This window comes from Marmota marmota, unplaced genomic scaffold (assembly GCF_001458135.2).
Source record: "Marmota marmota marmota unplaced genomic scaffold, marMar, whole genome shotgun sequence".
Lineage (NCBI taxonomy): Eukaryota > Metazoa > Chordata > Mammalia > Rodentia > Sciuridae > Marmota > Marmota marmota.
In genome coordinates, this window is record NW_026000026.1 from 36290720 (window position 1) to 36307708 (window position 16989).

The following is a 16989-nucleotide window of genomic DNA, read 5'->3' on the forward strand; positions in this document are numbered from 1 at the left end:
ACAGTATCCAGTCTTGTTTTGCAACCAGGTTAATGCTCTGTGCATTGTGGGGGCTGGAGATTGGAATTTCATTTTTAAAAGAAGCATGAAAAATACTCTGCTCTCCATCAAGAAGGGTAATGAGTAGGTTTTAACTATACTCTCCCATCCCAAATGATTGAACTGGCACTAGAGCCAAAAAATTGGAAATGTCTTAACATGCATTAATTGCTTAATGGTTGTGTTGTCTGCCTGAAAAGGGTGGGGTGGTATTTAAGTTGCTTAATGCCTTTACATTTTCCCATGGCAAAATACTTGTGATTTGGTGATGCTATAATTAAAGTCTTACATAAACAAAGCCTTTGGAAAGGAACAAACTAGCTTCCTTGGAAGAGACATTTTGGTCAGTTCCAGCTGCTCTGCCTAGTCCCTTGCAGGGAGAGTAAATTGCCACCCTAACCCTACCCTTTCTCTAACTTTTAGAAATGCCTTAGTTTCTATTCCTGCCAGTTGGTGTGTTACACTGAACATAAGCTATGGGGGTAAGAGAGTGGATGGAGAGATATTTTAAAATACAAAATATTTTACTGCTTGAAAGAAATTTCCAAAACAAGTTGAAATATGAGTAATAAGGTGAGTGTATTAAACTTAGATGAGGATGGTTACCTTGAAGCCCAAGAGACTGGTAATGAGAAACCCCAAGGGCAGAGTGGGATGCATCTTGTAAAACCAGTTGATCAAATATTTATTGCTGTATAAGGAAGAACCTTTGAACCAATGTGGTTTGCTCTCTTGTGTCCCAGAAACAATTTCCTCCAAGAGTATTGATGTTAAATTTCTTACCTATGGGTCTTCTATGGTGGTAAAAAAAAAAAAAGAATTCTTAATTTAAGGGAAGGAGGCATTTGACCTACCAAAGAAAGCACACCAGTCCAGATAACTGCAGGAAACCCGAGCGTGGCCTCTGGTTTCCATGGAATCATTACCTTTGGGCAACAGGAGGTCATTCCTTTTAACATCCCCTACTGCAATCCCCTCTTGTTTATGTACATTTACAAGGAAGGGGGGAACCAATGGGTAAGGATCACTTGTTTAACTAAAGGTTGCTTTCACAGTCTGTTCTTTTAGTTTCCTAGATTTCAATTTTTTGTATGTTGTCATCTTTGCTATGTTTGATGGTGAGTCATTCGTTATATTCACGGGTCCAAGTCTCCCACTGAGAACTCATAACCTGTTCTTAAGTAAAAACAAATATGAGCTGCAAATATAGTTTTCTTAAGATATTTGCACCTCTTCAGCTTTCAAATGTTTGAAATTAAATATTATGTGCCTTTCATTTACGAAATACCATAAGAAAACTGGATGTGTTGAAATCAATTCACTTTTCAATTAGATTTATTGGCAATTCTTCTAAGGCTGAAATGAGAGAAGAGAGTCTGGGGGTCTTTTGACTTAGATGTTGTGGCAGATTGATGGCATTTCTGTTCCTATTTATGACTTCCCTGTATCTAAACCTTTTGCACTGAGATGCTAAAACTCTTGCCACAAAGAGACAGGTCTATCTGACTTGCTTTGTGACTTGTTTCTGACAACAGAATGAAAAAATTCGATTGTGGGCCTGTTCCAAGCCTGGGCGTCAAGACACCTTGAATGATGCCTCTTTCTGTCTTAGAACTTGCTATGGCCACCAACTGAGTCAGCCTCACTAAGTCTCTTGGAAGGAAAGAGGCACACAGGAGATTTTGGTGGTCTCAACCAATGTCAAAATAGAGTAGCTTGTAGTCAGTCAACCCCCAAGTATAGAAGGAGCCCAGCCAAGGTAAGCAGAGCTGCCTTCAAGTCTAGAGCTGACCACACATGTATGAGTGAGCTCTTCCAAATCCAGCAGAATAGCCTGATGGTATGGAAACTCATGAACACTAAAAGATGCTTATTCTGAGCCTCCTGAGTTTTGAGTAGCTTGGTATACATTAATGTTTAACTGGAACAAATATTTAAAGGAGATATTTTCTAAATAATAACAGTAGCCATGGGAAGGGAAAATTCTGGCATTTTCAAGAATTCCAAGGCTGTTATGGTTTGGATGTGAGGTGTTCCCCCAAAAGCTCACATGTGAGACAATGCTGGAGGGTTCAGAGAGGAAAGGACTGGGTGAATCAGTGAATCAATCACCTGATGGGATTAATTGAGTAGTAACTAAAGGCAGGTGGGGTGTGGCAGAAGGAGGCGTGCATCAGAGGTGTAACTTTGGGGTGTATATTTGTATCTGGAAAGTGGAGATCTTTCTCTCTGCTTGCTGACCAACATGTGAGATGTTACCCTCTGCCACACTCTTCCACCATGATGCCTGCCTCTCCTTGACCCTGAGGAATGGAGCCTGCTGTCCATGGACTGAGACCTCTGAAACCATAAGTCTTCAAATGAACTTTTCCTCCCCTAGAGTTGTTCCGAACAGTCTCAGTGGTGAAAAAAGCAGACTAAACTAAAGGCCAAAGTCAAATGCATGAAATGATATAAGTATAACTTGAATTTATGAATAAAGAGAGATTCACTAGAATTCAGGACAGCATCTGTTGCTTATTAAATGGGAAGCACATGATCAAAGAAAAGGAGAGTGGTTCTGAAAAATACAGGGAGAAGGATCACTAAACAAGGCCATATTCTTTTTTAATGAACACCTACAGCTTTCCAGGCACTGTCCTAGGTACTTTTATATATAATGCCTCATTTTGTTCTCACAAGATTTTTGTAAGGTATGTGTTTATTTTTCCCTAATTTTTAAATAAGAAAGCTGACCTTCAAAATTATTGTATAACTCAATCAAAATCATATGGATTTTGTTGCAGAGACAGGATTTTAGATTGAAGTCTATCTGTGAAACCCATGTGCTTCTCAAAAACTGAGAAGGAAGGAACTGAAGTTTTATTCCTCTTGCAAGCTGCCAACCAACCTGCTACTGTATCATGGATGCTGGCAGAAGACCTGTCAAAGATAAAAAAACTTCATAATGTGTGGCACAGCAAACATGAACATCAGCGAAGTTTGGTTAGTTCCTCTTGTCCTCAAATCCAATTGATGGCAATGAGGTCTAAAAAATGCTTTTATAAGCTTTGGTTTGTATTCAAAGAAAAAGGAGCACTATATATAAACAACCAACATATTTTATAATAGATAAAATATTTCCTGAATTTTGTTCTAAAAGAAGACACCATCTCTTTTATCTAGAGCACAAAGCTAACTTCCCATTTGCTCCTGAGGAGACACTGTCTTTTTCCAAGTCTCTTCTTGGTATGATATCCTTGAAAAGATACTCTAAAACACAGAGGAGTCCTCTGCTCACAACACATACAGAAATGTGAGGGACTTGTGAAGAATTTTTTCAAAAAGCGTTTTCCATCATACATCTGATAATGGTTGTAATAAAGTGGGGTCTCTGAATCCTGCTAGCCACTGGCTTTACCTGATTACTGATTTTTAAAAATAGTATTCAGAGAGGCCAGGATTGTGGCTCAGTGGTAGAGTGCTCACCTGGCATGCATGAGGCACTGGGTTCTATCTTCAGCACCACATATAAATTAAACATGAAGAAATTGTGTCCACCTAAAACTAAAAAAAAAAAAAAATAGTATTCGGAAAAATGTGACAGTATGACTCTCATTCAGGAATATAAAGTGAACAGATATTTTGTTTAATCCATTAAGTGACAGAACTGGAAAAGATGTTAAAATCAGCCCCAATTTTTTAAAAATGTAAATCTTTATTGGTGAATCAGGAAAAATGGACTTCAAGTAGACACAAACCTGGCTTTTTTAGAGCAAAATTTGGCCCTTTGTGCTCCACAATTCATTGGCAAGTTAATAGTCAGGAATAATTTGCATTGCCATTTGCGCCCTACACATTAGCTTTGATCTGAGCTGAGTTCTAAAATAACCTAGTCAAAGATACAGCACATATCTCAGGGGATGAGATAATCCCAGGAAACCCAGCATTTTACTGAAAGGATATCCAACGAATGACCCTTCCCTCTTGTCTTTTGGGCATAACTTCCAGAAACCCCTATGGATATCTTAAACCATGGATATTACTGAACCACATTCTGCTATGTTTTTTCCTATAGATATGTACTTATGATAAAGTTTGCGTATTTATTTATTTATTTATTTAGGTGCTGGTGATCGAACCCAGGAACTCATTCATGCTAGGCAAGCCCTCTACTGCTGAGCTACATTCACAGTCCAATGATAAAGTTTAAATTATAAATTAGGCACAGGAATAGATTAATAACAATAACTAATAATGAAATATAACAATTATAACCATATGTTATGACAATTTTAACAATTATAACCATATACTATAAAAGTTTTGTGAAGGTGATCATTCTTTCTGACTCTCAAAATATCTTACTCTACTTTTATCTTTATACTTAAAGGAAGTACTTTATAGCTTTTTTTTTTTTTTTTTTTTGGCATTCTTGACTTGCCAGCATCATATTCTTGAACTTTGGGGCCAATATTAAGTAAAATAAATGTTACTGAAACACATACACTATAATACTTTGCCAAGTCAATCTGATAACTGACATTTCAATATGTTACCAACAAATACACTGGACAAAAGAAATAATAATGTAGTAAGCAGGACAAAGCAGACAACACAGATTTTTTTTTCATACAACACAACTCAGCATGCAATTTAAAACTTATGAATTATTTCTGTAATTTTCCATTGAATATTTTCAAACCGTGGCTTACCACAGGGAACTGAAAGCATGAAAAGTGAAATTGTGGAAGAGAAGGAACTATCTCTTTTGCTTACTTCAATGCTGTATGTATCTTTTCAGTTTTGTTTTGTTTTGTTGTTTTTGTTTTTTTTGGTACCAGGGATTGAACTCAGGGGCACTGGACTACTGAGCCACATCCCCAGGTCTATTTTGTATTTTATTTAGAGACAGCGTCTCTCACTGAGTTGCTTAGTGCCTCACCATTGCTGAGACTACCTTTGAACTTGCGATCCTCCTGCCTCAGCCATATCTTTAAATTTATAGCAGTATCTTCCTCTTCCCGCATCATTTTTTATGTGTAGATGAAAGAGTTGATGGTCACACTTACCATCTAACTTCATGCCAAAATTTCTATTCCTACACAGCTTCAACACCAACAAAAGTATTTGCGTCTTTCTGACGGGAAAGCTCTGTCTGACAGCTTGAATTCATCAGATAAAGACATCAATATGTTTTCCACAGCTTCAAGGATTTATCTTCTGATAGGAACAACTGATACTGGTTTGTTTCCCCTGTTGGTAGAACTTGACAACTAGGAACCTTGCCCTCAATGCAGCTGTGTCATGTAACCCTCTGCTAGCAGCCTCACCTTCTTGAACAGCAATTCCTCATGCATAGAGATGAGGAGCAATTTTTGAGTTAAAACAGTCTGGAGGCCTTACAAAACACATCTCCTCACTCCTATCTTCTTTGTTTAAATTTCTTAAATGATATGCTTAGATTTTTTGACATAATCTCAGAAATCAATTAGTTGATTTTGTTTGAAACTTGTCTCAGTTATGATTGTTTATCTATTATTATCCTCCTCCTCTATGGTTCTACTTGAGGTCTTTATGAAGTGATGGATTTAAAAATCTGAATTTCTTGGACATCTCAAGTCCCTGAAATAAAATCTTACCCATTCAAATACTAACTAGAAGTTGAAAAAAAACTGTTTTATCCTACCTGATTACATTTAGATAATTCATTTTATTAACTTTTCATAATAATAATGTCTCCTTTTTTACAATAGAAATATATTAACTCCCTATTTAATATATTATTTTATTTCAAACTATCCAAATTACTATCACTTGAGTAATAGCATTAATTTCCTTCCTTAAAATAGAATCTGGAAATCATAATGAAAAGTATACAAAGAATTCTAAACTTGCTTTGTTATCTTTATCTCCTTTTCCCACACTTCACACTCACATTGATATTTGAGGCGTCAATATTGCTATAAACCATGGTTTCTCACACCTTAGCATATATCTAAATCAGCCTTGCATCACTGTGACAAAATGCCTGAGATAGTACAACTTAAAAGAGAGAAGGTTTATTTTGGCTCCCAGGTTCAGAGGTTTCTATCCATAATAGCTTGGCCCCATTGCTTTTAGGTTTGTGGTGACATAGTACATGGTGATGGAAGTATATAACTGAGGAAAGCTGCTCACCTATGATTGCTAGTAATAAAAAGAGAGAAATCTTTTGATAACAAATCCCCTCCCCCCAAACTCATTAAGTTATGAGCCTATCAATGGGTTAATTCATTGATGCGATCAAAGGCCTCCTGACCCAATCATCTCTTGAAAGCCCCACCTCTGAACACTCTTGCCTCAGGGACCAAACCTTCAATGCATGAGCCTTTGGGGCACATTTAAAATTCAAACCATAACAATATAAAATTTTAATTTTAGTTCTTCAAGGAATCAGTATAGTGTTTTCATGGCAGCTACACTAATTTATAGTCCCACCAACAGTGCATAAGGATCCCCCCTCATCCTCATCAGCATTTGTTATATTCTGTATTTTTGGCAATAGCCATTCTAACTGGGGTGAGATGACACTTCACTGTGGTTTTGATTTGCATTTCCCTGATCATAAGGACTATAGAGCATTTTTCATACATTTGTGGGCCATTTACATGTCTTCTTTTGATACATATTTATTCAGATGAATACTCGGCAAACATTTTCTCCCATAGTTTGCTCTTAACTTTAATGATTGCTTCCTTTGCTATGCAGAGGCTTCTTAACTTGATATAACTCGATTTGCCTATTTTACTTTTGTTATCTATGTTCTGGGGACACTATCCAAATATTCTTGCCTCTACCAATGTGTTTAAGTGTTACCCTTGTTTTCTGGTAGTAACTTCATAATTTTAGATCTTACATTAAGGTATTTGTTCCATTTTGAGTTGAGTTTTATGGATGCAACAGGAAGGGAGCTAGTTCATTCTTCTGCAAATGTAGAACCAGTTTTGACATTTATTGAAGTGATGTTGTTTTTCCAATGTATGTTCTCGGCACCTTTATCAAACACGATTTGGCTGCATGCTACATGGATTAATTTCTGAGCCCTCTGTTCTCTTCCACTGCTGTGTGTGTGTGTGTGTGTGTGCACATGTGCTTTTTTGTTTGTTTTGTTTGTTGTTATGCCAGGACCATGTTGTTTTAGTTACTATTGCTTTATAGTATGTTTTGTGATATTTACTACTTTGTGCTTTTGTTTTGTTTAGTTTGCTCAGGATTATTTTGGCTATTCTTGATCTTTTGAAGTTCCATAAATTTCAGGCTTAAAAAATTCAAGAGAGTATCATTTGCATCTTGATATTTATTGTGTTAAATATATAGATTCCTTTTGGTAGGGTGTTGAAAACTACAGACAAAGATCCTTGATGAATATAGATACAAAATTTCTCAACAAAATAGTAGCAAGGTGAATCCAATAGCATTTCAGAAAGTTCATACACCTTGAATAAGTGAGATTTGGCTCAAGGATGACAGAATGACAGAATTTATTCACAAATCAATAAACATAATTCAGCCCATTAACATAACAAATGATAAAAACATATGGCCATCTTAGTAGATGCAGAAAAACAATAAGATTCAACATTTTTTCATAAGAACTCTCAACAAATTAGAAGAGAAAGAGCATACCTCAAAGTGTTAAAGGCCCTATATGAAAAACCCAAACCAGAATCATACTGAATTGGGAAAAGCTGACAGTCTTTCCTTTAAGATCTGGAACAAGGGGGTCCATTTTTGTCACTCTTATTCAGTATTGTATTTGAAATCTTACACAAGAGGAAGAAAGAAAAGGCATCCAGATTGGCAAATTGGAAGTCAAATTATCCATGTGTGCCTATAACATGATTTAATCCCCAGAAAAAAAGTTGTTAGATATGATAAATTCTGTAAGTTGCAGGATATAAATCAACACATAAAAATGTAACATTTTTGCAACAATGTAAATTTGCAAGAAAAGAAATCAAGAAAAAAATCCCATTTATGCTAGCTACAAACATATTCAGAAGTAAATTTACCAAAGAAAGTGAAAAATCTTCACAATAAAAATTATGAAACATGGATGAAAAAATTATAGAGGACACACAAAAATGAAAAGATATTCCATGTTCATGGGTCTTTGTTAGGGTCTTGTTTGGTAGTGTATTTGTTTTCTATTACTGGTATAACAAATTACCTACAAACAATTGTCTTAAAACAGTTGGCTTTATTATCGCAGTTCTTCAAGTCAGGAGTCCAAGTGGGCTTATGTGCATAAGGCCCCATAATGTTGTCATCCAGATGTCAACTGGGCTGTGCCGTCATTTGGAGCCAAGGCTTTTCTACCAAGCTTATTCAGGTTGTTGGGAGAATTCATTTCCTTGTGATTATAGGACTGGAGTCCTAAACATCTTGCTGTTTTTGCCATGTGGCTCCTTATTCTTTGTAACTCCCTGCATATTGAATTCCTCTCTTGCCACACATCTCTGACTTTCTCTGATGGTGATCTCTTGATGCAGATTTAAAGAACACATGTGATAGATTAGGTTATCTGAGAAATTTTCCTTTCTAAGTATAATGGTGCCATAACTAATCATAGGAGTGAAATCTATAATATGTATAGTCCTTGGGATTTCCATAGAATGTCACTAGGAGGCTGGAATCTTGGAGACACTCTTCAAATTCTGTGTCCCACACTCAGGTTTTGATACAGTGCTGTGGGAACACTGAGACTGATGCATCCAAGTTCACCCAGGGGATTTGAAGAAAGACTGAGTAAAAGGGATTGTGAGTGATGGAGCCTCAAAAATAAATAGAACTTGGCAGCTTAAGACATAGATGGTATCAAAACAGTAGCAAAAGAGCATTGCAAAGGGAGAAAACTGTGTTCAGCTGTATAGACTTTTTTTTTTTTTTTCCAATGTTTAAGATCCCAGACCCAGTAAAGATTTCTGGGACAGAAGCCCAGAGCTTGTTGGTTAATTGTGTAAGTCCCTTAACCCCTTATACCCAGATCCCTCTATTGTTAAATCCATAGCTTAACCCAGACCAGTATTTGGCAATTCATGACCTATGGAGTCTTAGGGTTTTGAAGAGTAGAGGACTAGTATACACCAGAACTGGTGCAAGAATCCAGAAAGTTGTGTGTCAACCTGTGGTGTCCTCACTCTTGGTTTAACCAGAGCCCTGATCTGCTTCTATATGACTTACATGGTTTGGCTCAACATAAGATTTCACTTAGAATAAGAGTTTATTTATATAAATCTTGTAAATTCACAGATAATATTTCCATAACATGCTTGCTTTTTGTTAGTCTCAACTTTTGTATTTCATTTATTCAGCTGTTTTTTTTTCCTTTTTTCTTTTATACTGCTGTGTGCCAGTCACTACATTAGGTGAGAGGTTTAATATAAAGCAAAAAAAAAAAAAGATACGTTTTCTCTTTTTCTGGAGATTGTCATCTCTTGGGCAACATAAACATTTATCGAACAATCACAAGTAAATGCCACATTGCATCTATGATAAGTGCAATAAGCCTGAGGTTCTTGAGGTTATTATAACTGAGGTAATTTCCCTAATAATGTAGGAGGGAAAGGCCTTCCTGAGAAAGTGCTGAGGAGATTGAAATTTGAAGGGTCAATGGCAATTAACTAGATGACTCAAAGGAGGAATGACACTTCACACATGGTAGATGTGGCAGGAGAAGTGGTAAGGACTGAGTGAAAGTCGGTGTGGCTTAAACAAAGAAAATCTAGAGGAGTCCAGATGCTTCTGCTAGGATCATGGGAAATGTTGTTGGTTATGTTAAAGAGTTTGTTTTTATCCTGAGATTTTGGATTCCAAAAGAACGTCATCTGAAAAGAGAAGAAGGGTCAGAAAGAGGCAAGAGGGGATTAATTCAAGAAGGCTGATTTGGGGGGCTGAATAAACTAAATATGATCACATGTTAGACTTAGGAGCATGGTCATAGAGAATATGAAAGTAAAAATCCAGTGCATTCCAGATAGATGAAAAGTAAAAATCAAATGGATGTGTTGAAGTTTTGGATGTGGGAGATGATGGGGAGGAGGTTTCAAAGGTAAAGTCTTATGTTTCTGGATTGCAAAACTGGAGTCTGGTCTGAAAGAGTTCAGCAAACCGAAATCTTACTCCATTATTTTGTGACTCTTGCAAAAATTCTGTGCTTGCAGTCATTTGAGGTCAATTTATTGCTTCCAAAAATTTTCCTGGGGTGAGAGCAGTGCCATTAATGGAGACAAGGTACTGGAAGAGATCCAGATTGGGGAAGAGAATCTTGATTTATTTATGATCATGCTGCATTTTATGTACTGACACTATACTTAGACTTAACTATTCACTTAATTTGTTAGGCCTAGAGCTTGAAAAAGAGATCATTTGTGCCATCTGGACTGCAACACTTTCATCTTCTTGCAACAATAATAAAATATTACTTAAAGACCAATGTAAGAATAGATAATATATAGTAAAGGAGAAAGTGATGCAATAGAATTCATACTAGTTGTTATTATAATAGCACAAAAATGGCATGGGGCATTCTGTTAATAGCTGTCAGCCTATTTGTAAACCTTGCCAAAATTTTAATGGGTGCTAAATTGTGCATATGATATAATTTTGGGTCATATAGTCTTGACAGGTAATTTCTAGAAGCAATGAATTGGTCTCAAATGACTGCAAGCACAGAATTTTTGTAGCAGTCACAAAATAATGGAGCAAGATTTCTTTTTGCAGAACTGTGTCTGACCTCATCTTGTAGGGCACTGACTCTCAACTTGTACTGCCCATTTCCTGTGTGAGTTTGTAAGCATCCCAGCACCTCAGTCAGTTAAATCAGAATCACAATACCAAAGCCAATTGAATCAGAATATCATGGTTGGTGTTTTTCCAAGTCACTCGTGGTTCCTGTGTACAGTCAAAATTGAAAACCACTGGCTGGTTGAGAGGCTTTGCACAAGGCCAAGCTTGGGCAATGAGTCATTTAGGGAGAAACTTAGAATTTGTGGGCTTTGTTTTTTTTCATCTTCTTTTTCTCTTTTCGGGGCTAGTGACCCAAAAAAGGAAAAGGAGAAAAACAGCTCCTTTGTTCATAATACCTTAGGATCTTCCTGAGGACTCCCACTAGACATAGCCTGAGGGCTTTGGAATAGCTCTAGACTTTAGCTGGGACTTGAGGACCTTCCTCACTTTCTAGATTCTCACTTGAAGACTGCAAGTCAACAAGTTAATGATAGAGACCTGAGACCTTTTCTCATAGCTAGTATCTGTGATTCTTAAGGAAGGCAGGCAGGTTTGGAAAACAAGGTCCTATCATTACTCAGAGTGTGATACTTGGAGCAAGAGTCTCAGCATCACCTAGGATCTTGTAATACACACAGAATTTCATGAATTCCCCACCCATGAATCAGAGTGAATTTTAACAAGCTATCTAGGTGATTCATATACCCATTAAAATTTAAGACACACTACTCTAAAACAATGTTTCCCAAAGAGATGTTTCATACCATCAACATCATAATGTCTTGGGTTGCTAATTAACAATGTTCTACTCCAAATCTTATAAATCAGAAGCTCTTGGATGTAGCATAAAAATCTTCATGTTTAACAAGATCAGCTGTTTGACTGTTTGCACAACTACTAAAGTGCAAGAATCCAAGATTTAGAATTGGATCTAGAACACCGGATCTAGAACATTCTTTTAGGTAGCTCTGAGGAAATTGTCAAGCACCACAGAACAAAATAATAAGTTACATTATTGGTTTCATAACATTCTACCCAAACACATTTCATGGTAGATACAGAAAGCCTTACTCATGGGTCATAGTAACAGTAAACATGCTGGATTCATAGGGTATGATCCTAAAAGGAGCTTTATTTGTCTAACTATCCCTTTAAATCTAGTGGTAGGAGCAGTGAATACCTCCTCTGGCTTCAGAGAAAAATCCAGGCAGTCACCATGATTTTATAGTTACCTTTAAATTAATAGAAATTCATATATCACTTCAAGCCACTTACTCACAACTGGATACTTAAAAATGCCTACCTCTGGAAAATAATCAACATTCTCAACATTCTGGATCAGATTTAACATTAACATGTATTTTCTCCCTAGTTAGGACTGGCTATAAACTGCCTATTTGTCTTTGGAGAAAAGTTATAGTTTTCTTCTTTTTCCCTTTATCTTCTGCCACTTGCTAGCTGTATCACTACCATCTCCTGGAACAAGCAAGAAGAGAGTAGAGAAAAGAAAACAAAGGGTAGAGGAATAGAAAATCCATACTGGCTTGATATTCTCATGAAATAAGTTCAAGTGTCTGACTTTGGTAGAGATTGACATCACTCTCTGGTGGGGTCTTGAATAGATTTTTGTTGTTTCTACAACTCCTGTGTCTTCTAATCCATTCCTCACCTGTCACTCCACCCTCAACCACTTTTTTTTTTTTCCTGAGTATTTGTTCAATACAGACACTATTGGATTCTGAATAACCTATCAAGTGTCATCTTGGACAAGAATCATGGTTAGCTTTAGACACATACCCTTCCATTTAACCAACACACAGGTCCAAGGAGACTGATGCATCTTCAATCACACCTTTGAGAAAAGGTGGTTATGTAATTAAACTTGGTCCTCAATGCTCACTTTTTCTTGTTTTACCTTCTTAAGCTGATAGCCACAGATTCTTGACCTTAGGACACTCAGATACAAGTTCAGATTCCATCACTGTGATTTTCTAACTAAAAGGACCCAGTTCTTCATGTGTTCCTAATAAAGTCACTCTCAGTAGACCCAAGAGGTGGGAAAGGTATTTTGCCTATTTTCCCACCCATCCCTTAGAGGATCTAGGTTTTGTATCACAACAAAAGCTCTTAATTAAGAAAAAATGTTTCACTAATCTCAATAACCTGATCCTCTTTTTTCTTTGTTACAGATTCAAAAGTTGAAATGGTTCTCAACCATTTCTTCTACAATTTTTGCTCATGATGCAGCACCTCCATTGAAATTTGGTGTTTATCATATTTTGGTGCTTCAGTTGAAACTTCTAGTTTAATACCTTATTAAACTACAAAGCATGCACATGCTCATATTTTCATCAAAGTGTACTCTAATTTACAGTAATGAGTTTTAAGATTAATAGTAAATTCATCAAATTTTTACAGGAAGCTAATTACTATATCAAGATTGAAATAATCTTTGAAATCTTAGAAAGTAAAAAATGTGTTAACTTCCTTCTTATTATTCACTATTTGAACTACTACATAAAAACAAGAACCTACTAATAAATAACAAAGGCAACACTGAAAAATACAATCAAGGGGCTGGGGTTGTGGCTCAGTGGTAGAGTGCTCACCTAGCATGTGCAAGGCCCTGGGTTCCATCCTCTGCACCACATACAATGAATAAAATAAAAGTATTGTGTCCAACTACAACTAAAAATATATATATTTTAAAAAAATACAGTCAAGTTCTTTCTCTGCTTTGCCACATCTTCCACATCTTAAAAGTACTTTAGAGGACTCAGTTAATGATAAAAGCAAGTATGGGAACAAAACTATAACAAAGCAAGTAAAATGACAAGGATCTATGTCTTAACCAATTTTATTCTTACTGTTCATGATGCCTGGGATTTTGTTCACTTATGCTGGGGTGACACTATAAGGCTGACTCAGTTGCATTCATTGACTATCCTGGGATTGAATAAGGGACCATAAGCATTCCCAAGAGTCAGAAAATAATTTTGTTTTCTTCATAATTATATGACAAGAAGAATACAAATAGTTTTGTACTTCTTCAAATCTTTTGTTAAACGTTATATATTTACCACATTGTAAAATAAATAACCAGTTTTCCTTTAGTGCTTTTAAAAACATTATTTATTTTAAATGATAACATAAAAAGTAAAAATTGTACATATTTTCAAAATTTGATCACTTTTTCTGATTCACTTTTTCGAAAGTACTAATATTTTAATTATAACATGTATTAGATAATTATTTTGTTTTTATAATGTTCTCATCACCCAATAGAGTGTAAACTCTACAAGAGAAGGAACTTGTCAAAATTTTCTCCCTTTTCCCCAAATATACCAAATATTGAGGTCAATACCCAACTCTTTGTAGGTGCTCAACAAATATCTGTTTTATTTAATTTAATTGCATAAGTATACTGTTTTCCTTGATTGTGATAATTCGGCCTTTTCTCTGTGTTGTTATTCTATTTGTCCAAATTGCTCTAGCCTTCCCTTTTCTCTCAGACATTAAAAAATAAAGGAACTGAGATTGGAAAACTGAGTCAAGAATTTGATTTGTTGACTTTCTTCAAGACAAGTCATCTTTTCTTTAGAACTTTTTAAACTTTTAACTGAAGTTTAATTTAAAAAGCCACATCATGGAATATTTCTTGGCAAATTTTCGCATTCTGAATTTCACACCTCAGTAATCATCTGCCCAGATATTGTGTTCTCAAAAGCACACTTGCTTAACCTCCAAGGGTTAACCCTGTCTTGGATTACTATTAGTGTGTGTTTTAGGCTTTGTAATATATGGACTCATGAAGTTTGTGCTCTTTTTAGCTGATTTCTTTTACTCTACCATTGTGATGGTTAATTTGAATTTTTAACTTGATTGGATTAAGCAATGCCAATGATTAAGAGACTTCTGAATTTTTCAATGAGAGTGTGTCTAGGAATGATTGGCATGTGGGATAGCCAACTAAAGTGGAGACCCTTCCTAAGTGTGGGCAGCAATAGGATAATGGCTTGGCTAGAATAAAAATTGGAAGAACAAGGAAGCAGTAGCAGATGCAAGTTGTTTCTTCTTGAACAGGTTCTTTTATTTTAAAAAAATAATTTTTAGGTTTTTTTTTTTTACATACATGGAGCTCAACTTTTCATTTCTCTGGTTGTACATGATATAGAGGAGTTACACCATTTGTGCATTCATACCCATACATAGGGATAATAATATCCATATGGTTCTACCATCCCCTTCATCCTCTACCTCCTTCCCTACTTCCCCACCCTCCCCTCTGCTCAATCCATAGTTCCTCCCTTTTTCCTTGGCCCCCTGCCCATTATGAATCAGCATCCCCTTATCAGAAAAAAAAATCTGACCTTTGGGTTTTGGGGATTAACTCACTTCACTTAGCATGATATTCTCTAATTCTGTCCATTTACCCAGAAATGCCATAATTTCATTCTTCTTTAAGGTGGAGCAGTTTTCCATTATGTGTGTGTGTGTGTGCATTTTTTAATGTATTCATCTATTTAAGAATATTTAGGCTGTTTTCACAGTTAAGTTATTGTGAATTGAGCTGCTGTAAACATTGAAGTGGCTGCATCTCTGTAGAGAGCTGATTTTAAGTCCTTTGGGTATAGACCGAGAAGTGGGATAGCTGGCTCAAATGGTGGTTCCATTCCCAATTTTCCAAGGATTCTCCGTACTGCTTTCCAAAGTGGTTGTACCATTTTGCAATCCCACCAGCAATGAATCAGTGTACCTGTCCCCCCCACATCCTCACCAACACTTATTGTTGCTTGATTTTTTGATGATTGACATTCTGACTGGAGTAAGATAAAATCTAAGAGTAGTTTTGATTTGCATTTCTCTAATTGCTTTAGATGTTAAACATTTTTTCATAAATTCGTTGATCAATTGCATATCTTCTTCTCTGAAGTATTTGGTTATTTCCTTAGCTCATTTATTGATTGGGTTATTTGTTTTTGTGGTGTTAATTTTTTTAAAATTCTTTATATATCCTGGAGATCAGTGCTCTCTCCACCTGTGGTAAAATTTTGCTCTCATTCTGTGGGCTCTCTCTTCATTTCATTAATTGTTTCTTTTGCTAAGAAGAAGGATTTTAGTTTGAATTCATCCCATTTATTGATTATTGATTTTACTACTTGCACTTTAGGAGTATTGTTAAGGAAGTCAGGTCCTAAACTGACATGCTGTAGATTTGGGCCTGCTATTTTTTCTATTAGGTACAGAGTCTCTAGCTTTATTCCTAGGCCCTTCATCCACTTTGAGTTGAGTTTTGTGCAGGGTGAGAGACATACGTTTAATTTCATTTTGTTGCATATAGGTTTCCAGTTTTCCCAGAAGCATTTGTTGAAGAGGCTATCTTTTCTCCAATGTATGTTTTAGGCACCTTTGTCTAGTATGAAATAACTGTATTTATTTGGGTTTCTTTCCATGTCCTCTATTCTATACCATTTGTCTACATGTCTGTTTTGGTGCCAATACCATGCTGTTTTTGTTACTATAGCTCTGTAGTATAGTTTAAGATCTGGTATAGTGATACCTCCTGGTTCACTCTTCTTGCTCAGAATTGCTTTGGCTATTCTGGCTCTCTTATTTTTCCAAATGAATTTCATGATTACTTTTTATATTTCTATGAGGAATGTCATTGGGATTTTGATTGGAATTGCATTAAATCTGTATAATGCTTTTGGTAGTATGGTCATTTTGACAATACTCATTCTGTCTATCCAAGAGCATGGGAGATCTTTCCATCTTCTAAGGTCCTCTTCAGTTTCTTTCTTAGTGTTGTATAGTTTTCACTGTACAGGTTTTTCATTTCTTTTGTTCAGTTGATTCCCAAGTATTTTATTTATTTATTTATTTATTTATTTATTTATTTATTTATTTATTTATTTATTTTTGGCTATTGTAAATGGGGTAGATTTCCTAACTTCTCTTTCAGAAGATTCATCACTGATATACAGAAATGTATTTGATTTATGGGTGTTGGTTTGCTGAATTTATTTATTAGTTTTAGACGCTTTCTGGTGGAAATTTTTGTATCCTCTAGATATAGAATCATGTTTTTGGCAAATAGTGATAGTTTGAGTTCTTTTCCTATTTGTAGCCCTTTAATTTCTTTTGTTTGTCTAATTGCTGTGGCTACAGTTTCCAGGATATGTTGAATAGAAGTGGTGAAAT